Source organism: Dendropsophus ebraccatus, chromosome 1 (assembly GCF_027789765.1).
Source record: "Dendropsophus ebraccatus isolate aDenEbr1 chromosome 1, aDenEbr1.pat, whole genome shotgun sequence".
Taxonomy (NCBI): Eukaryota; Metazoa; Chordata; class Amphibia; order Anura; family Hylidae; genus Dendropsophus; species Dendropsophus ebraccatus.
Genome location: NC_091454.1, coordinates 230,335,330 through 230,359,683, shown reverse-complemented (window position 1 = coordinate 230,359,683; position 24,354 = coordinate 230,335,330). Strand labels below are relative to the sequence as shown.

General features: G+C 46.8%; 1 protein-coding gene across 3 annotated transcripts in view; it reads right to left on the bottom strand.

The window, feature by feature from the left end:
- The window catches only part of POP7 (POP7 homolog, ribonuclease P/MRP subunit), a 60,403-nt gene that overhangs the window by 22,436 nt on the left and 13,613 nt on the right, over nucleotides 1-24,354 (bottom strand). For 2 of the 3 annotated variants that reach the window (XM_069948937.1, XM_069949094.1), the window contains exon 2: nucleotides 2,584-2,696. The gene's annotated coding sequence lies outside the window, so the exon portion shown is untranslated. Of the gene's footprint in view, nucleotides 1-2,583; nucleotides 2,697-19,943; nucleotides 19,995-24,354 lie in introns of all 3 variants that reach the window. The other variant, XM_069949020.1, reaches the window with a different exon arrangement.

The window sequence follows — 24,354 nt, the reverse complement described above, 5'->3', positions numbered from 1 at the left end:
ACTACATATACACATGAGACACTTAAAAACAGGGTGCAGGGGATCATATACAAATACATAGCAAAATCGCATTAGTTTACACAAAAAGGGGAAAATAAAAGATTACATAAATAATGGGATTCCAGATGGCTAAATCCATATACCTTAAAGTGCAATGTGCAAAACTTCTAATAAATAACTGGTACCGAGTTTGGAAACAATATGAATCATATGGCTGATATTGCCAACGGATAAACTCAAACCCTCAGAACATGCCAAACACATGGAATCCCACACCCCCTTGTATTACGACCCCTGCACCTCACCCTCCAACACGTTTCGTAGACCTTTCCCCTTTTTGTGTAAACTAATGCGATTTTGCTATGTATTTGTATATGATCCCCTGCACCCTGTTTTTAAGTGTCTCATGTGTATATGTAGTTTTTATGGGATAGGTTTGGGATTTATGTACGAATAAAGGATTTAGATTTTTGGTCATTGGTATGTGATTTCTTTATTTAATTATTTAAGGGTTATTTGTTTTGGTAGGTAGAGGGATAGGTGCCAGTGAGGCTAGTCCTGATCTGACAAACCACAATACCGTAAAGTTGGCAGATGAGGGGAATGTTAAATGCAGGAGTGGCATTGCTGCAGCAAGACACTGCCTCTGACAGCCAGGGTGGTGTCCGCTCCAGTAAGGTGGGGAGTAGTCTCCTGAAGTCTGCTATATAACAGCTATATACTTTCTGTATCCAGGTCCAGTCTCCTGAAGTCTGCTATATAACAGCTATATACTTTCTGTATCCAGGTCCAGTCTCCTGAAGGCAGCTATATAACAGCTATATACTTACTGTATCCAGGTCCAGTCTCCTGAAGGCAGCTATATAACACAGCTATACTTACTGTATCCAGGTCCAGTCTCCTGAAGGCAGCTATATAACAGCTATACTTACTCTATCCAGGTCCAGTCTCCTGAAGGCAGCTATATAACAGCTATACCTACTGTATCCAGGTCCAGTCTCCTGAAGACAGCTATATAACAGCTATACCTACTGTATCCAGGTCCAGTCTCCTGAAGACAGCTATATAACAGCTATACTTACTGTATCCAGGTCCAGTCTCCTGAAGGCAGCTATATAACACAGCTATACTTACTGTATCCAGGTCCAGTCTCCTGAAGGCAGCTATATAACAGCTATACCTACTGTATCCAGGTCCAGTCTCCTGAAGACAGCTATATGACAGCTATACTTACTATATCCAGGTCCAGTCTCCTGAAGGCAGCTATATAACAGCTATATACTTACTGTATCCAGGTCCAGTCTCCTGAAGGCAGCTATATAACAGCTATACTTACTGTATCCAGGTCCAGTCTCCTGAAGGCAGCTATATAACAGCTATACTTATTGTATCATCTATCTATCTATCTATCTATCTATCTATCTCCTCTCTATCTATCTATCTTTCTATCTCCTATCTATCTATCTCCTATCTATCTATCTATCTATCTATGTCCTATCTATCTATCTATCTATCTATCTATCTATCTATGTCCTATCTATCTATCTATCTATCTCCTATCTATCTATCTATCTATCTATCTATCTATCTATCTATCTCCTATCTATCTATCTATCTATCTATCTATCTATCTCCTATCTATCTATCTATCTATCTATCTATCTATCTATCTATCTCCTATCTATCTATCTATCTATCTCCTATCTATCTCCTATCTATCTATCTCCTATCTATCTATCTATCTATCTCCTATCTATCTATCTATCTCCCTATCTCCTATCTATCTATCTATCTATCTATCTATCTATCTATCTATCTATCTCCTATCTATCTATCTATCTCCTATCTATCTATCTCCTATCTATCTATCTCCTATCTATCTATCTATCTATCTATCTATCTATCTATCTATCTATCTCCTATCTATCTATCTATCTCCTATCTATCTATCTATCTATCTATCTATCTATCTATCTATCTATCTATCTCCTATCTATCTATCCATCTCCTATCTATCCAAAACTGACTGCAGCACTCCAGACTTCGGTGAAAAAAAATGAGTAACGGTTTATTACATAGAAAAATACACACGGAAAAAATCAGCGAAATTTCAGTCCTTCTATTTGGACCTTTTGCAGGCCAGTGACTACACACAAATACACAGGTGTTATATAGCATACATAATGATTAATCAATGAGGCGCACATATACAGGTGTGATACATAGTAGTAGTTGTAGTAGTAGAAGTAGTTGAACCGCACAACCGTATTGGAAATCCACTGCTGGGTGTAGCGTCATCGTATCCAGGCAACCAATGACAAAATAATTCATGCACATTAAGAACTGTGTGATCATCAGGGGAGAGACACTAGATCCATAACACCGCTGTGAGACCTGCCTAATACCACAGACTTCCATCAACAGATCCGCTAGCGGTGGAAATACCCGATCATATAGCATCCTCACTCACAGGATCACCAGCGTCAGGAGATCCCCTGTCTGTGGGGGCTCATCGGCAGTCGGCCAAAGGATCCGTGTCTACTAACTTCCAGAGAAAATATATATGTTGGCTGCTGTTCATACCTCAAATGAGCGGATAAATGGAAAGAGTCAAATTGATGCGGTGATGCTGTTAGTCATTGCCGGTGAGGGGCCCTTGTAGCCATTCCGAGTGATAGGCTCGCTAACATAGTAGTCTATGATAAAAAAGAGAAAGTAATATATATGAAACCATAAAAATCTATAGATGAAAAGCACCAATTGTGTATTCACAGATACAAGGATATGTCAGCATAAACATGTATGGATGGACATAGTAAGTTCAATTAATTTTCTAGAGTAACAATATCTAGGCAGAATTTTAAAGTCGACATTGAGTCCATGAGGTTTGGGTGAGTTCAAACGAAATATCCACTCAGGTTCCCTGCGTTTTAACATTGATACTGGATCACCTCCCCGTGTCATGGAGGGATCTGGTCTATGAACATGATTTAGAGATCACACTCTCTCTCTGTGACCCTTGTCTGAAAAATGTTTAGGGACAGGGAGGTGCTGTTTACGTATTGTGTAACCATGTTGCGTCATCCTGGTCTTTGCATCATATGTGGTTTCCCCAACACAAACCATGTTGCAAGGCACCACAATACATATATAATAAATTCTTAGAAATGTATTGATCTTGTAAGTCTTGCCTGTTCCTGGATGTGTGAATAACTGACCTTTGTGTACATGTTTGCAGGTCACACAATTACCGTATGGATAAGACCCAAGGCTGCAGGGGCCTAAGAAGGTAAGTAATGGATCTTTAGGTCATGTCACTTGAGTTTTTACAATAGTGTCCCTGATGTTAGCTGCTCTTTTGTAGGATAGTAATGGTCTATCCCATAAGCTCTCAATGTGCTGGTAACTATTTTGTATGATATGCCAATGCTTGTTAATGATTTTGGCAATATCGGGGCTGAGAGAGTTATACATAGTAACAAATGGAATACGATCGCTGTCAGATCGTTCACAATGTTGTGTAAGAAGATTACTCCTCTTTATGTTGTTGAATTAAGGATTTAGGATAACCTCTTTAATGAAAATTAGTGGCCAAGACTGAAATGGCCGCTTCATGTCTCTTGTCATCTAATACTATCCTTTTAGCCAGTAGAAACTGGCTTTTTGGTAATCCCTGTTTCACCTGGGGAGGGTGATTAGATTCTTACCGTACTAGGGTGTTTTTGTCAGTGGGTTTAACATACAAATCTGTCCCTAATTTGTTGCCATGTTTGTAAACCAAAGTGTCCAAAACGCTAATTGAGACGAGGAATGTGTTATCGTGAATGTAATATCATTGTCAATTGCATTTAGATATTCCCAGAATTCTATGAGTTGTGCTTCTGTACCCTTCCAGATGAGGAAGACGTTGTCTATGAATCTCCACCACCCCAGAAGATTCTGGGAGTGGTGGAAGACATAGACGTACGTCTCCTCAAGATGTTCAACATACAAATTTGCCGGTGTGATGGGACTGCCAATCGCAATCCTGATCAACTGCAGGTAATATTGTTTGTTAAAGATAAAGAAGTTGGAGGTAAGTATCATATGTAGCAGTTGAAGTAGAAAATCTTGACAGGGGGTGTAAGTGAAGATTTGTTTAACGTGTGCTTGATAGCCAGCAGACCTTTTCTCATGTGAGATTAGAGAAGTATATAAGCTAGCTATGCCCATAGAAGCTAGAATATGCAAAAGAACACTGCAGAGACACCATAACATGTCTCGACGTCAGTGAACTAGCCAAACCTTCCTCCGGGAAGGATCAACCAAGCCAAGGAATGTCTCCAATCAAGGAAACCACCCAAGCAAGGTATCCATCCACAGACAGCTGTTTCGGGGTTTTTGCCCCTCATCAGTGCGGAGTAGGTTTCTGGCTAGTGGGAGCAATGACTAGTAAGTGCAATCTCCCTGAGGTTAACCAGCGTCCATAGAAGCTAGAATGACATCATCTGTAATCTCCACTTCACTGATCTTTAACCTCTTAAGGACCCATGACGTACCGGTACGTCATGGATCCCTTACACTTAAGGACCCATGACGTACCGGTACGCGGCTCCTTTAACGGGGTGCCGCGGCCAGCCGGGTCCCGATCGGGGGAGATAGCCTGCTATAATACATAGCAGGCCATCTCTCCTTGTCGGCACGGGGGGTGGTTAACTCCCCCCCCCCCCCCCCCCGTGCCGACGATCACTGCTATTGGCTGATCAGTTCGGATTAGCCAATAACAGTAATCTTCAGCTTTCCGGATCATCCGAGACAGCACCGACCGCCATTACTGTTAAAAGTAATGGTGGCCACAGTGCCACGCCCCGATCGCCATGATCGGCCGGTCGGGACCAGCCGGCCGATCACGGCGATATTAGTCTAAAAAGTGTATAAATACCTGCTCTGATCACCTCAGATATGTAGCTGAGGTGTTCAGAGCAGGTATTGGTCCATACTCACCTGATCCCGACGTCCGGATCGGTGTCTGCCGAGTCTCACGGCGTCTTCTTCCAAGTGGCTGTGTTCGGCTTTTTCCGGTGCTCCATCTTCGGCTTTTCCCGTCGTATATCTTCGGCTTTTTGTCTTCTACTGTCCCCTAGTGGCTGATAAGTGTATATAATACACTTATCAGTAACTATAGGGTTGAAGACAGTTTCTTTTCATTTTTTTCATTTCAAGTGCGCCGCTGATCAGCAACTCCTCCTTTTTGGCGTAGGGGCTTTCTTTCCCCCCTATATCCTTCCGACACTTTCTGCTGATAAGTGCCGCACATAAGTGCGGCATTTATCAGCAACTCCTTTGTTGGCGTAGGTTTTTTTCTTACTGTTAAATAAAAAACGTAAAAAACACTACATTACACTACACAAAATAAAGTTTTACACTACACTACATTACACATTTACATACCCTATATATTAATCCCCGTATAAAGATGGCCCCCAGGGTGTTTTCGGTGTTGGACGCATACGCTATTATTGCCTCTGACACTGAAACAGCCAGTGAGGATGAATGGGGGGATCCTTTTTCCCTCCATTCATCCTCATCATCCAATAACGTATCTGGGGGTAGTGTAGCGTATGCCAGTACCGTCCCAATAAGAGATGACGGTATGGCGCAAAATTCTACAAACTCTGTGAGAGTACCTCAGGGTAGACTTACAGATTGAGGCTGCGTTCACACTACGTATATTTCAGTCAGTATATGTATATTTCAGTGAGTATATTTCAGTCAGTATTGCAACCAAAACCAGGAGTGGATTAAAAACACAGAAAGGATCTGTTCACACAATGTCGAAATTGAGTGGATGGCCGCCATTTAATGGCAAATATTTGCTGTTATTTTAGAACAACGGCCGTTATATTGAAATAATGGCCGTTATTTACTGTTATATGGCGGCCATCCACTCAATTTCACCATTGTGTGAACAGATCCTTTCTGTGTTTTAATCCACTCCTGGTTTTGGTTGCAATACTGACTGAAATATACGTAGTGTGAACGCAGCCTTAGGCTGGGTTCACACTACGTATATTTCAGTCAGTATTGTGGTCCTCATATTGCAACCAAAACCAGGAGTGGATTAAAAACATAGAAAGTATCTGTTCACACAATGTTGAAATTGAGTGGATGGCCGCCATATAACGGTAAATAACGGCCATTATTTCAATACAACAGCCGTTGTTCTAAAATAACAGCAAATATTTGCCATTAAATGGCGGCCATCCACTCAATTTCAACATTGTGTGAACAGATACTTTCTATGTTTTTAATCCACTCCTGGTTTTGGTTGCAATATGAGGACCACAATACTGACTGAAATATATGTAGTGTGAACCCAGCCTTATGCCCCTATTCCACGAGTCGTTTGAAGGAGCAAACGAGCGCTATTAGCGCTCGTTTGCTCCTCGTTCCCCGCTCGCTGCCGCCGCTATTCAACGCGGCGCCAGCGAGCGGGTGAGTGCGGGAGGGGCGGCGGGGAGCTGCTGGGGGGGCTGCCCGGGGGATCGCTGATCGTCCGGGCAGCCCATAGGATACAGCAGCGCCCGATGCTCCTATTCAACGGAGCGACGGCAACAGATCGCTGCTATATCAGTCGCTTGTTTTTCAACATGTTGAAAAACAAGCGACTGCAACGATCAGCCGACATGAACGATGTCGGCTGATCGTTGCACTCTATTCCACGGGACGAATATCGTTCGTAGCGGTCGATATCGGCCGAATACGAACGATATTGCTCCTCTAAACGACCCGTGGAATAGGGCCTTTAGGGTACGTGCACACTGCGGAATGGCGAAGGATAACCCTTCGTGCATTCCGCTGCTGACACCCGCCGGCGGACTGATGCGGGCGCGTCTCCACCCGTGTCATAGACTCCATTCTATGCACGGGCGGATTCCGTTGTTTGTCCAAAGAATGAACACGTTCATTCTTTGGACAGAAGGCGGAATCTGTCCGTGCATAGAATGGAGTCTGACACGAGTGGACACTCATGTGCGCACATCACTCCGTTAGGGGGTGCCAGCTGCGGAATGCGCGACGGGTTATCTGTCATCATTCCGCAGTGTGCACGTACCCTTAGAGTGTATGAAGGAAGAGACACCCGAATCCAGCCCCCAGATGCCCACCCTCCCCCCCAATCCTCGGAGTTAGTGGGAAGGTTGTTTGGGACCTGATCTTCCCACTGCTGGATAAAGGTTACCACCCGTACGGGGATAACATTTATACCAGCACCCCCTCTTCCGGTCCCCCGCTGCCCGAGCTACTGTAGCTTGCGGCACGATCCGAACATATCAGAAGCAGTAATAGAGCCCTAATATTTAGCAGCCATGGAGCGGACCCAGCGCTTCTGGATATGAAGGACCCCGTATCCCACCAGGGCAACATTTTCCAGGTGACGTCCCCCACACAGGAGAAAAGGAGACCCCAGAAGAAGTGCAGAGTGTGGGGTAACAGGGGGATCAGGAAGGACACCATTTTCCAGTGTGACACCTGTCCTGATCACCCCGGCCTCTGCATACTGGATCGCTTCAAGGCGCACCACACGTCATTGGGGTTCTACATTTTCTAAATTCTGTCCCCTATTCCTATTTCAGGGGTCACGTTGATCCGGGGTTATTCTGATCGCCATTATGGAGTCGGGAAGGAATTTTTCCCCAGTGATGAGGCTACTGTCGTCTGCCTCACGAGGGTTTTTTGCCTTCCTCTGGATCAACGCAGGTTGAATTTGATGGACACCTGTCATTTCCAACCTTATAAACTAATAATTGGCCTAATACCCCCAAATAAATTAGAATTGTCCCTTTTCCCCAGCTAAGTAGGTATGGCCGCCATTCCCATTAGAGGATGCCATGATGCAATTACAAAGCCTCTTGCTGCCAGGACAGTAGAAACCCCCCACAAGTGACCCCATTCTGGAAACTACACCCCATAAGGAATCTAACAAGGGGGGCAGCAGGAATATGGCCCCCTGGTGACGGCCACATTTGGGACGTGAAAATGAAAAAAATTGTATTTTTCATTTTCACAGCACATGTTCTACAAATGTGCCCATCAAAAGTGGGGTCCATATGCTCACTGCACCCCTTGTTAGATTCCTTATGGGGTGTAGTTTCCAGAATGGGGTCACTTGTGGGGGGTTCTCTCTGTCCTCACAGCACAGGGGTTTTGTAAATGCGACATGGCCTCCATCCTCCATTCCAGCCTCTAAATGGCGCTCTGTCCCTTTGGTGGCTTGCCCTGTGCCCATATGGCACATAATGTCCACATGTGGGGTGTTTTAGTATTCAGGGAAAATTACCCTACACGTTTTGCATTTGCATTATCTTTTAACCCCTTGTGGAAATGAAAAAAACAAGGCTTTTTACACTAAATCATTGATCTAGTCTTAATTTTTTCATTTTCACAAGGGGTTAAAATAAAAAAAACACACAAAATGTGTAGAGCAATTTCCCCCGAGTCCGTAAATACCCCACATGTGGACATAAAGCGCCATGTGGGCGCAGGGCAAGCCTCCGAAGGGAAGGAGCGCCATTTGGATTTTGGAGGCTGGATTTGGCCAGAATGGATGATGAACGCCATGTGGCATTTACAGAGCCCTTGTGCTGCCAAAACACCGGAAACACCCCACAAGTGACCCCATTCTGGAAACTACACCCCTCAAGGAATCTAACAAGAGGTGCAGTGAGGATATGGACCCCACTGGTGACGGGCACATTTGTGTCGTAAAAGTGAAAAAATTTTACTTCACTTTTACGTCACATTGTTCCACATTAGTGCCCGTCACCAGTGGGGGTCCATATCCTCACTGCCCCCCTTGTTAGATTCCTTGAGGGGTGTAGTTTCCAGAATGGGGTCACTTGTGGGGGGTTTCCAGTGTTTTGGCAGCACAGGGGCTCTGTAAATGCCACATGGCCCTTGAAATCTTTCCCTTTGGAGGCTCGTCCTGCGCCCGCTTGGCACTTTATGTCCACATGTGGGGTATTTCCGCACTCGGGAGAAACTGCGCTACATGTTTGGTGTTTTTGTTTTCTTTTATCCCCTTGTTAAAATGAAATATTCAAGGCTAGAACAACGTCTTAGTGAAAAATATTTAATTCATTTTTTACGCCACATTGTTCTGAAAATCTGTGAAGAACCTGTGGGGTCCAAATGCTCACCGCACCCCTTGTTACATTCCTTGAGGGGTGTAGTTTTCTAAATGGTGTCCCTTTAGGGGTGATTTTTAGGTTTTGGCACCCCAGAGCCTCTGCCAACCCGAAGTGGTACAGTCAGAAATGACCAAATATATATATACAGAGGCGGTGAAATTCTCTAGGCGCTCCTTTATATCTGAGGCTTGTGGTTGCGTCAAATAGCGCATTAGGGCCACATATGGGGTATTTCCATAAACTGCAGAAACGGGCAATCAATATTGGGGTGCAACTCTCTGCTAATAGGTTTATAATTATGAAAGATATTGGATCACAATAAAATTTCTGCACAGAAAATTAAAATTTTCAATTTTCTTACACACTTATCTTTTATTTCTGTGACTCACCAAAGGGTTAAAACACTTTCTGGATGTGCTTTTGCAGAGTTTGGGGGTGCAGTTTCTGAAATGGGGTGCTTTGTGGGGCTTCATAACATACAGTCCCCTCAAATACACTTGGGACGTGAACTGGTCCCAATTTGGAAAAATAATGCTAAACTTTGAAGCTTTCTATTGTCTTAAAAAATTGAAGGCAAGTTTAATAAATGCCGCCAACATAAAGTAGACATGTTGCTAATGATATTTCATATCTAATTTATGTGGCATAACCATTTTCCTTATTAGCACAAAATTTCAAAATTAGAAAAATGCAATTTTTCGTGTTGTATAACATGTCACGAGAAAACAATCTCAGAATTAGCCGGATAGGTAAAAGCATCCCGAAGGTATTAATGGATAAAGTGACACAGGTCATATTCCTGAAATTTGGTCTGGTCCTTAAGGCCATTTTGGGCTCCGTCCTTAAAGGAGACCTGTCACCCCCCGTGCCGGGGTGACAGGCTCCCGACCCCACGTTACAGCCCCCTATACTCACCTGATCCTGCCGGGTCCCGCTTCCTGATCCGGTCGGGTCACGGAGATATGAGCGCCCGAAGCCTGGCGCATTACGGATATATGAGCGCCCGGGCGCGCGCACTCACAGGAGAGTCCAATGGGGAGTCCAATGCTACGTCATTCTCAATGGGCATCGGACTCTCCTGTGAGTGCGCGCGCCCGGGCGCTCATATATCCGTAATGCGACCGGATCAGGAAGCGGTACCCGGAGGGATCAGGTGAGTATAGGGGGATCTAACGGGGGTTGGGAGCCTGTCACCCTGGCACGGGGGTCGACAGGTCCTCTTTAAGATGTTAAAATGAAGTGTGACGTGTCACGGACGTAAGACTTCATTTTAGTAACATAACCCTGTTATAGAATAGACTAAGACTATCTGCAGATAATTCACTTCTCATGTCTTGCGTAGAACTATGTATGGAGCTACCAATGGTGTCACTCCAGATTTTAAGTTAAATTCTCCTAAGAAATAAATACAAATGAAGTTCAACATTAAACCATTTAGTGGTAGTGTCAGCAGGGCCGGCCTTAGGGTAGATGGCGCCCTGTGCAAACTTTCTTTTGGCGCCCCCCCCCCCCCCCCCCGTAGACTAAATCCTACTACAACGAGCGCCACCCCTAAACCCTAGCGCACAGGAGGACACAAAAGGTGCCTCCGTGGCCGACCATGGCCTTCCTGATTGCTAGGGGAAGCACAAGGATGTACTCCTATCATACTGAGTATGTACAATATGAGTACAATACTCACTACTAGATGCTGGGAAAGCTGGGTGACTTCCACTGTACTGACTACAAGATGCTGGGAAAGCTGGGTGACCTCCATCATACTGAGTATAAGATGCTGGGAAAGCTGGGTGACCTCCATCATACTGACTACAAGATGCTGGGAAAGCTGGGTGACCTCCATCATACTGACTACAAGATACTGGGAAAGCTGAGTGACCAAATCACCCCGTTTCTTTCTTTTTAATTTTTTATTGATTGTCTCATTAAAGTTTCTCACAAGCCTGGGGATATATTAGGCAATTCCCAGATGTGTGACCGGAAACCACCTGTGGCACGACTCCATCACTCATATAGGTGAATGAGGTTGCATTGACCATGACCCTGCATTCCCCCCAGTATTATTGCGACAATCATGTGACTAAATGTATTCCTGTGGACTGCGGCTGCTTAGAAACAAGAAGTCACAGTATGGTGGTATTGGTCAGGTCTGGTATGGCGGTGTTATCCAGTCACAGTACGGTGGTATTGGTAAGGTCTGGTATGACAGTGTTATCCAGTCACAGTATGGTGGTATTGGTAAGGTCCGGTATGGCGGTGTTATCCAGTCACAGTATGGTGGTATTGGTAAGGTCTGGTATGGCGGTGTTATCCAGTCACAGTATGGCGGTATTGGTCAGGTCTGGTATGGCAGTGTTATCCAGCACAGTATGGCGGTATTGGTCAGGTCTGGTATCGAGGTGTTATCCAGTCACAGTATTGTGGTATTGGTCAGGTCTGGTATGGCAGTGTTATCCAGTCATTGTATTGCGGTACTGGTCGGGTCTGGTGTGGTGGTGTTATCCAGTCACAGTATGGTAGTGTTGGTCAGGTCTGGTGTGGTGGTGTTATCCAGTCACAGTATGGTGGAATTGGTCAGGTCTGGTATGACAGTGTTATCCAGTCACAGTATGCCGGTATTGGTCAGGTCTGGTATAGCGGTGTTATCCAGTCACAGTATGGTAGTATTGGTCAGGTCTCGTGTGGCGGTGGTATCCAGTCACAGTATGGCAGTATTGGTCAGGTCTGGTGTGGGGGTGTTATCCAGTCACAGTATGGCGGTATTGGTCAGGTGTGGTATGGCGGTGTTATCCAGTCACAGTATGGTGGTATTGGTAAGGTTTGGTGTGGCGGTGTTATCCTGTCACAGTATGGTGGTATTGGTAAGGTTTGGTGTGGCGGTAGTAAATGTGACATCTGGAGCTATTACCTACCTATCTACCAATCCTGATGATAATTGGTGAGTGAGGTTGGGGCATCCTCAGGTTTAGTGCTTAGGGCAGCAGCAGCTGGTAATACGGCCCTGGATGGATGACCATATAGACTAATATGTATGGAAAGAAGCCTTACTGACCAGAGGAAACAATCTATAGGACTTGGCTGCGCTGGTACAGTAGTCTGCATATTATTCTGTTTCCCATACCTGTTTAGTTCCTCAGCAGTCATCTGCGCTGATCAGTCTGCTGCTGCAGCTGCTGATCCCTCTGGTTTCCTAATAACATAAGTCTGTTCCAGCACACTGAGGATGTGGCTGCTGCTATCTCCCTGTGTTCTTCTTACACCCTCCAGTATCTACCTCCCCTTGCTTGGTGCACCTCATCAGGATGATGGGTGGGATTGATGGATATGGTGAGAAGTCACTGGCCTGTCTGTATCCCAGCAATGTAGTAATTACCGTAGAGAAGGACAGAATCACAGAGGAGACTAAGGTTATCTCTACAACACTGTGCTCCCTCCAGCGCCCCCTGCAGGGGGTCAGTGTGTATGATGAGGCACAGGAAGTTTGGGGGCTCTGGAAGGGCTGGTGTTTTTTGCTCCCTAGCAGTAGACACTGGATCCTGTCAGTGAAGCTGGGTATACATGAGGACTGTGCTCTATTGCCCTTATACTCAGGCTCTGTGAGTATGCCACCCGCGGGCCTCACCGGAGGTGGGGCTTATTGACAGGGGGCGGGGCTTACCGGCACATACCCGAAACATCAATGTAACGGGTTCCCAGCCTTGGTGGGCACCGAGAGCCAGTGTCGGACTGGCTACTTGGGGCCCACCAGGGGAAATGATCCTGGGGGCCCACCAATGAAGAACTATTAAGAGTGCTGACCCAATTCTATGCTGATTGATCCGTGTCCACAACTAGTCAAACTACAACTCTCAGAATGCCCTACACTTATGAAGCTCTCAGGGTATACTGGAAGTTGTAGTTCCAGAGAGGAGAATCCTTTAACAACTGAAGATCCATCAATAAATCTACAGCACCAGCTATTAGGGGATTTTCTATTCAGATATACTACAACTCCCACCATATCCTGAGGACTGTGTGCTGTCAGTAAATGCTGGGAGTTGTAGTGTTTGCAGCTGTTGTAGTAGGAGGATCCTGGGTGCATTGTACACTGGATGCTGAATGGGAGACCAGAATACACAGAATAGTTCTGTGGTGGCTGAGTGTATGGAAGTGACCCCAGCACTAATAGGGGATAGAACAGAAAAAAAATTACACACACACATAATATATATATATATATATATATATATATAATCTTGTTGCTATATTATGACCATACAGTCACACTGTTACTGACCAAATCCAAAAAAACAAGACCAATGTTATTACCAATGTACTACTCCAATACAGCAATGTAGTGCTGGCCTATACAAGCATATATGCTGTATATACCTACCTATCTATCTATATCTATATATATATATACAGTATATATATATATATATATATATATATACACACACCAGCACTACATTGCTGTATTGGTTACACACATATTCGAGTGGTACATTAGAATTCCCATTTTACTCCTGTTCATACTGGGGTTGGTTGGTCTGAGGGGCCGTTTGTTACATCTCGGCCTCCTGGTTTTATCATATTTTTATTGTTTTTATCTTTTGGTGTTTTTTGCATGTTGTGTACTATTTAAAATGAAGATTTTTTGGGCTACTACATTTATTGGTGGAGCGCTGGTGTCTCTATATGACAGGTCTTTCTCTTATGATGCTTATATATGATTCTCATATATACATGCTGCACCCACACACATTATACCTATATACACACGCTGCAGACTCCGTCACACACACATATATACACTCTGCACCCACACACATTATACCTGTATACACACCCTGCAGGGTCAGTCACACATACACATATATACACTGCATCCCCACACCTTATACCTATATACACACCCTGCAGACTCAGTGACATACACATATATACACTGCACCCCACACACTATTATATCTATATACACACACTGCACCCCACACACTATTATATCTATATACACACTCTGCACCTCCACACACTATTATATCTATATACACACACTGCACCCCACACACTATTATATCTATATACACACACTGCACCCCACACACTATTATATCCATATACACACTGCACACCACACACTATTATATCTATATACACACACTGCACCCCACACACTATTATATCTATATACACACTGCACACCACACACTATTATATCTATATACACACACTGCACCCCACACACTATTATATCTATATACACACTGCACACCACACACTATTATATCTATATACACACACTGCACCCACACACTATTCTATCCATATACACACACTGCACCCACACACTATTCTATCCATATACACACACTGCACCCACACACTATTATATCCATATACACACACTGCACCCACACACTATTATATCTATATACACACACTGCACCCCACACACTATTATATCTATATACACACACTGCACCCCACACACTATTATATCTATATACACACACTGCACCCCACACACTATTATATCTATATACACACTGCACACCACACACTATTATATCTATATACACACACTGCACCCCACACACTATTATATCTATATACACACTGCACACCACACACTATTATATCTATATACACACACTGCACCCACACACTATTCTATCCATATACACACACTGCACCCACACACTATTCTATCCATATACACACACTGCACCCACACACTATTCTATCCATATACACACACTGCACCCACACACTATTATATCCATATACACACACTGCACCCACACACTATTATATCTATATACACACACTGCACCCCACACACTATTATATCTATATACACACACTGCACCCCACACACTATTATATCTATATACACACTGCACCCCACACACTATTATATCTATATACACACTGCACCCCACTAGTGTTGTCACGATACCAGAATTTTGAGTTCGATACCAATACCAACTTTTTTTTTTCAATGCTCGATACCAATTCGATACTGAATAAATTACATAAAAAACCCCACAAGAATAGAAATTGAAGTCATGTACCACTAGCTAGCTGGGGATGGTGGGGGCTGTAGTCATGTAAGACACACACTTAAGCTACCAGGAGGATGGTGGGGGCTGTAGTCATGTAAGACACACACTTAAGCTACCAGGAGGATGGTGGGGGCTGTAGTCATGTAAGACACACACTTAAGCTACCAGGAGGATGGTGGGGGCTGTAGTCATGTAGCACACACTTCAGCTACCAGGAGGATGGTGGGGGCTGTAGTCATGTAGCACACACTTCAGCTACCAGGGGGATGGTGGGGGCTGTAGTCATGTAGCACACACTTCAGCTACCAGGGGGATGGTGGGGGCTGTAGTCATGTAACACACACACACTTAAGCTACCAGGAGGATGGTGGGGGCTGTAGTCATGTAACACACACACTTCAGCTACCAGGAGAATGCTGGGGGCTGTAGTCATGTCACACACACACACTTAAGCTACCAGGAGGATGGTGGGGGCTGTAGTCATGTAACACACACACACTTAAGCTACCAGGAGGATGGTGGGGGCTGTAGTCATGTAACACACACACACTTAAGCTACCAGGAGGATGGTGGGGGCTGTAGTCATGTAGCACACACTTCAGCTACCAGGAGAATGCTGGGGGCTGTAGTCATGTAACACACACACTTCAGCTACCAGAGGGATGGTGGGGGCTGTAGTCATTTAACACACACACTTCAGCTACCAGGGGGATGGTGGGGGCTGTAGTCATGTAACACACACACTTCAGCTACCAGGGGGATGGTGGGGGCTGTAGTCATGTAACACACACACTTCAGCTACCAGAGGGATGGTGGGGGCTGTAGTCATGTAACACACACACACACTTCAGCTACCAGGGGGATGGTGGGGGCTGTAGTCATGTAACACACACACTTCAGCTACCAGGGGGATGGTGGGGGCTGTAGTCATGTAACACACACACTTCAGCTACCAGGGGGATGGTGGGGGCTGTAGTCATGTAACACACACTTCAGCTACCAGGGGGATGGTGGGGGCTGTAGTCATGTAACACACACACTTCAGCTACCAGGGGGATGGTGGGGGCTGTAGTCATGTAACACACACTTCAGCTACCAGGAGGATGGTGGGGGCTGTAGTCATGTAACACACACTTCAGCTACCAGGGGGATGGTGGGGGCTGTAGTCATGTAACACACACTTCAGCTACCAGGGGGATGGTGGGGGCTGTAGTCATGTAACACACACTTCAGCTACCAGGGGGATGGTGGGGGCTGTAGTCATGTAACACACACACTTCAGTTATTGGGATGATGAGGGCTGTAGTTGCACTTTTCCCTTCTTTCAGGGCATGGTGAGCAGGATTTGGGCGGCAGGGTAATTTGCAGGTTACAGCCCCCCTCCCCCACTGATGTCTGCCCGGGAGTTCTGAGGGCCCCGGCCGCTCCTCGTCACAGTCCTGCGGCCCCCCACCTCACAGTGCAGCCAGATGGAGTGGCCGCATCTCCTCCTGACCTCCAGCCTTCTCCTCCGTCCTCCTCTCCCCGACCCCCGCTCTCCCTCCTCACCTCTAGCCTTCTCCTCCGTCCTCCCGCTCTCCCTCTTCAGCTTCCTCACCTCCAGCCTTCTCTGTCCTCCTCTCCCGGACGTCCCGCTCTCCTCCGTGCAGATCCACATGCCACATAAATCATCTCTCTGATAACAGAGTCTGGCTGAGCCGGACTCTATTATCAGACAGACACCGGCAGCGGGGGTCTGCTACACACAGTAGCCGCCCCTGCTGCATACGGAGCGGCTCAGGAGGGGTTAATGCCGCTGTCAGTGTGACAGCGGCATCAACACAACATAGCCGGCACATGCAATTGCAATGTGCCGGCTATTTGAAATTGGCGGGAGCGGAGGGAGAGAGCGCGGAGGAAGTGACAGGCGGGAGCAGGGAGAGGCATACAGAGAACACGGCGGGCGCTCAGCTAGCCGCCTGCCGTGTTCTCTGCTCTATACTTTATGTTAAACTGCGATATTATGCAAATTAACATAAAGTATCGATACCAGGAAATCCTGGTATCGAACCGTTTTTCTGCCCGAAATATCGATAGTAGTATCGATATTTCGGTGCATCGTGCATCCCTACACCCCACACACTATTATATCTATATACCCACACTGCACACCACACACTATTATATCCATATACACACACTGCACCCACATCCTATTATATCTATATACACACTGCACCCCCACACTATTATATCTATATACACACTGCACCCCACACACTATTATATCTATATACACACACTGCACCCCACACACTATTATATCTATATACACACACTGCACCCCGCACACTATTATATCCATATACACACACTGCACCCCGCACACTATTATATCTATATACACACACTGCACCCACACACTATTCTATCCATATACACACACTGCACCCACACACTATTCTATCCATATACACACACTGCACCCACACACTATTATATCTATATACACACACTGCACCCCACACACTATTATATCTATATACACACTGCACCCCACACACTATTATATCCATATACACACACTGCACCCCCACACACTATTATATCTATATACACACTGCACCCCACACACTATTATATCTATATACCCACACTGCACACCACACACTATTATATCTATATACACACACTGCACCCCACACACTATTATATCTATATACACACTGCACACCACACACTATTATATCCATATACACACACTGCACCCACATCCTATTATATCTATATACACACTGCACCCCCACACTATTATATCTATATACACACTGCACCCCACACACTATTATATCTATATACCCACACTGCACCCCACACACTATTATATCTATATACACACTGCACCCCACACACTATTATATCTATATACACACACTGCACCCCACACACTATTATATCTATATACACACACTGCACCCCACACACTATTATATCTATATACACACTGCACCCCACACACTATTATATCTATATACACACTGCACCCCACACACTATTATATCTATATACACACACTGCACCCCACACACTATTATATCTATATACACACTGCACCCCACACACTATTATATCCATATACACACACTGCACCCCCACACACTATTATATCTATATACACACTGCACCCCACACACTATTATATCTATATACCCACACTGCACACCACACACTATTATATCCATATACACACACTGCACCCACATCCTATTATATCTATATACACACTGCACCCCCACACTATTATATCTATATACACACACTGCATCTCCACACACTATTATATCTATATACACACACTGCACCCACACACTATTATATCCATATACACACACTGCAGATTCAGTCACACATCACACATACAGTATAGTCACCCTGCACCTCCCATTACCACTATACCTGTGGAGCTTTTTCTCTTCAGGCCCCAGGACAGCAGAGGAGGGAGGGGAGCTGACTGACCTCTGCCTGACTGTTCAGCAGCCACATCCGACCTCCTGGACGCTGCTGATAAGATCTTCTTTCCCTTCTGTCCGAGCAGGAGGTTGGTGAGGAGAAGAGCAGCCAGAGCTCCTGTCACAGCTGCAGCCTCCTGCTCCTCCTGCACATCCCGACAACAGCATCTATGGGAGGGTGAGGAGGACCAGCGTGCAGGGGCCCACTGAGGGCCCTAGGAGAGCTGCCCACAGATCTGCCTGTATCAGGGGGCCGTGGAACTTGCTGTCATCTGGCTGGGAAACATCACCCAGGGCCCAGTCAGATGACAGCAGCACATACCTAAGGCTGCTCTGCAGGGGCCCACCAACAGGCAGGAAGGGGGAGGGGCCCACCGGGGAAACCCCCGGCTCCCCGGTGGCCCAGTCCGAGCCTGCCGAGAGCCCCCACTAATGTCTCTACTGGCTGCAGATCTAATTTAGAAACAGGAATCTCTAAGTTAGATGTGCTGCCGGTCTGCAGGAGCGCCCCAAATAAACCACCACAGGAGGAGGGGAGGCGGCCGGCCAGGGGGTGCTCCGGCAGACACACAGCACATCTAACTTAGACATTCCTGTTTCCAAGTTAGATGTGCAGCTTTCATTCTGCCAGAGCGCCCCCTAGCCGGCCAGGAGTGATGCGCTGTGTGCAATCGCACAGGTCGCACACCCCAAAGGCCGGCCCTGAGTGTCAGACAGTATGATAAAACCTTGCGCAAAACTTTTATCTGCATTCGTAAGATTAATGGAAGAAATATTTACCACTGTCCTATCTTGTTGTAAGTCCATTCATTTATCTTGCCCTCCTCCTTTTTTTTCTCCAGAAATTTGTGAGTTACTTGTGTCCGTGCAGACTTGGCTGAAGGTGTTTTTGTGGTATAGGCGTCTCCTCTTGCCTCTACGTCTGGTTGGGCGTTTGACTTTGAAGGGAGACAATTGCGTTGACCTAAAAAAGCTGCATTTGGTGGAGTCCATAGTCCATGGTCGAGTCCATAGAAGGTCGCACAACTTCGGACTAATCTTCTTACACAAGATCGTGAACGATCTGACACAGACCCTATTCCATTTGTTACTATGTATAACCCTGTCAGCCCCGATATTGCCAAAATCATTAACAAGCATTGGCATATCATACCAAATAGTTACCAGCACATTGAGAGCTCATGGAATGGACCATTAATGTCCTACAATAAAGTGACATTACCTAAAAATCCATTACTTACCTTCTTAGGCCCCCGCAGCATTTGGGGTTATCAATGCGGTAATTGTGTGACCTGCAAACGTACACAAAGGTCAGTTATTCACACATCCAGGAACAGGCAAGACTTACAAGATCAATACATTTCTAAGAATGTATTATATATGTATTGTGGTGCCTTGCAACATGGTTTGTGTTGGTGAAACCACATATGATGCAAAGACTAGGATGACGCAACATTGTTACACAATACGTTAGTGCAAACAGGACCTCCCTGCTCCTAGAGTAAATGGGTAACGGGTCGCACTCACTGGGGTAGCTGGGTGCGAATTGTAATTTATAAAGCTAAGTTATGCCACCGAATTGCTATATAAATGCAGATAGTAATTTTCCACAAGTTCTTGCAGATGCTTAAAGTGTATTTATTGTACAACACTAAATCCACAGACCATCTTAAAGGACAACTCCGGCCTAAAGTATTTTTTAATATGTTATTACTTAGACAAATTTCTAATGTACATTAATTATGGGCAATGCACATATAGGGCTATTTCCCTTAATTTAGTAGATCAGGGAGACTTCAAATTCTCTGAAATACCATGACGTCACGAACTAGGGTGGAATTCCTATGGAGTGTCCAGCAAGGGGCGCACTATATATAGAAGTCAATGAGTACCAGGGCTGTGGAGTCGGAGTCGGAGCTAGTTTTGGCTGGAGTCGGAGTTGGAATCGGGGCTAGTTTTGGCTGGAGTCGGAGTCTGAGCTAGTTTTGGCTGGAGTTGGAGTCAGAAAAAAATGTACCGACTCTGATGTCCCTGGTAGTCTAGTTAACCCCCCTGTGACGCCCCTTGTAGTCTAGTTAACCCCCAAGTCATGCCCCTAGTCATGCCTAGTTAACCCCAGTGCCTGTCCCTGGTAGCCTAGTTAACCCCAGTGCCTGTCCCTGGTAGCCTAGTTAACCCCAGTGCCTGTCCCTGGTAGCCTAGTTAACCCCAGTGCTTGTCCCTGGTAGCCTAGTTAACCCCCAGTGCCTGTCCCTGGTAGTTAGTTAACCCCAGTGCCTGTCCCTGGTAGCCTAGTTAACCCCAGTGCCTGTCCCTGGTAGCCTAGTTAACCCCAGTGCCTGTCCCTGGTAGCCTAGTTAACCCCAGTGCCTGTCCCTGGTAGCCTAGTTAACCCCAGTGCTTGTCCCTGGTAGCCTAGTTAACCCCAGTGCCTGTCCCTGGTAGCCTAGTTAACCCCAGTGCCTGTCCCTGGTAGCCTAGTTAACCCCCAGTGCCTGTCCCTGGTAGCCTTGTTAACCCCAGTGCCTGTCCCTGGTAGTTAGTTAACCCCAGTGCCTGTCCCTGGTAGCCTAGTTAACCCCCAGTGCCTGTCCCTGGTAGCCTAGTTACCCCCAGTGCTTGTCCCTGGTAGCCTAGTTAACCCCCAGTGCCTGTCCCTGGTAGCCTAGTTACCCCCAGTGCCTGTCCCTGGTAGCCTAGTTACCCCCAGTGCCTGTCCCTGGTAGCCTAGTTAACCCCAGTGCCTGTTCCTGGTAGCCTAGTTAACCCCCAGTGCCTGTCCCTGGTAGCCTAGCTACCCCCAGTGCCTGTCTCTGGTAGCCTAGTTACCCCTAGTGCCTGTCCCTGGTAGCCTAGTTACCCCCAGTGCCTGTCCCTGGTAGCCTAGTTAACCCCAGTGCCTGTCCCTGGTAGCCTAGTTAACCCCAGTGCCTGTCCCTGGTAGCCTAGTTAACCCCAGTGCCTGTCCCTGGTAGCCTAGTTACCCCCAGTGCCTGTCCCTGGTAGCCTAGTTACCCCCAGTGCCAGGGCCGTCTTACCCATTGGGCATGGTAGGCGGCTGCCCGGGGGCCCTTGCGTCCTAGGGGGCCCCTGCCCGCTGTGACAGCGGGCAGGGGCCCCCTAGGACGCAAGGGTCCCCGTGCAGCCGCCTCCCATGCCCAATGGGTAAGACGGCCCTGCGCGCCCCCCCTTCCCCTTCTCTTGCGACCGCAAGCACTTTCTTGCTTGCGGTCGCAAGAGGAAATCCGGCCCCGGCTGATGCGTCGCTCCCTGGGGGATTCTCCAGGAGCGCACGCATCAGGAACCTCAGTGCGCGTCGCTGGGGTTTCCTGTACCGGAAGTCCCGTCTGGGCGCACACTGAGCTTCCGGATGTGTGCGCTCCCGGAGAATCCCCCAGGGAGCGACGCATCAGCCGGGGGCAGAAGAGGAGACGAAGCAGCGACGGGGGAGCACTGGTAGGTGAGTTGGGTGTTTGTTTTTTTTATCTGCTGTGCAGGGGGCAAACTATAAGGGGGGAATACAGGGGAGGTGAGCCATCTATAAGGGGGGGATACTGTACAGGGGGGGAGCCATCTATACGAGAGGGGGGGGATACAGGGGGGAGCCATCTATAAGGGGGGAATACAGGGGAGGTGAGCCATCTATAAGGGGGGGATACTGTACAGGGGGGGAGCCATCTATACGAGAGGGGGGGGATACAGGGGGGAGCCATCTATAAGGGGGGGATACAGGGGCGGAGCCATCTATACGAGAGGGGGGGGATACAGGGGGGAGCCATCTATAAGGGGGGAATACGGGGGAGCCATCTATAGGGGGGGATAAAGGGGGGGCCATCTATAGGGGGGATACAGGGGGAGCCATCTATAGGGGGGAATACGGGGGAGCCATCTATAAGGGGGGATACAGGGGGAGCCATCTATAGGGGGGGATACAGGGGGGAGCCATCTATAGGGGGGGATACAGGGGGGAGCCATCTATAGGGGGGGATAAAAGGGGGAGCCATCTATAGGGGGGGATACAGGGGGAGCCATCTATAGGGGGGATACAGGGGGGAGCCATCTATAGGGGGGGGATACAGGGGGGAGCCATCTATACGAGGGGGGGATACAGGGGGGAGCCATCTATAAGGGGGAATATGGGGGAGCCATCTATAGGGGGGGATACAGGGGGGAGCCATCTATAAGGGGGGAATGCGGGGGAGCCATCTATACGGGGGGGATACAGGGGGGAGCCATCTATACAGGGGGGGGGATACAGGGGGGAGCCATCTATAAGGGGGTAATAAAGGGGGAGCCATCTATAAGGGGGTAATACAGGGGGGAGCCATCTATAAGGGGGTAATACAGGGGGAGCCATCTATAAGGGGGTAATACAGGGGGGAGCCATCTATAAGGGGGTAATACAGGGGGAGCCATCTATAAGGGGGTAATACAGGGGGAGCCATCTATAAGGGGGTAATACAGGGGGGAGCCATGTATAAGGGGGTAATACGGGGGGGGAGCCATCTATAAGGGGGTAATACAGGGGGGAGCCATGTATAAGGGGGTAATACAGTGGGAGCCATCTATACGGGGGGATACAGGGGGGAGCCATCTATAAGGGGGTAATAAAGGGGGGAGCCATCTATAAGGGGTAATACAGGGGGAGCCATCTATAAGGGGTAATACAGGGGGAGCCATCTATAAGGGGGTAATACAGGGGGAGCCATCTATACGGGGGGATACAGGGGGGAGCCATCTATAAGGGGGTAACACGGGGGGGAAGCCATCTATAAGGGGGTAATACAGGGGGAGCTATCTATAAGGGGCCAATACAGATGTGCAGTGTGTAGAGAGATGAGGATGGTGACAGAGTGTGGAGCCTAATATGTCTGTCTGGCAGATTCTGTGGATTCGTGGCTCGGAGAAGTTCTCATAACGGCCCAGGGCAGATGGAGAAGACGCCCCCTGTGAGTCACTTGATGTATCTGCACTGTAATGTATATGGTGTACAGAGCCTGTGTAGAGCTGGGTACCTCTATATGACTGGATGAGGTGATAGTGATCTGTGTACAGTGGATTAGTCAGTAGCAGCGGTGGTGTTAGTCAGTATGCGGTGGTAATATTTGTTGCTTGTTATCCGGCATATATATAGAGAAGGGCAAAACAACATGTCTCATATATACAGAGGGTCAACGACATGACTATTATATTATATATGAACCATGTTGTTTCCCTGTATTCTGTATACAGGGAAACAACATGGTTCATGTATAATATAATAGTCATGTTGTTGCCCCTCTGTATATATAAGACATGTTGTTTTGCCCTTCTCTATATATAAGCCATGTTGTTTCCCTGTATATTGTATTATACAGTATACATACAGGGAAACAACATGGTTCTCATATATTATAGTCATGTTGTTGCCCCTCTGTATATATAAGACATGTTGTTTTGCCCTTCTCTATATATGAACCATGTTGTTTCCCTGTATATTGTATTATACAGTATACATACAGGCAGACAACATGGTTCTCATATATAATAGTCATGTTGTTGCCCCTCTGTATATATGAGACATGTTGCCCTGCAGATTGCTGTTGGAAGTGCTGTCTCCATTGCGTTTTTTGGATACTTTGAAGCCAACCTGGTCTGGTTTGGTGCGGCACG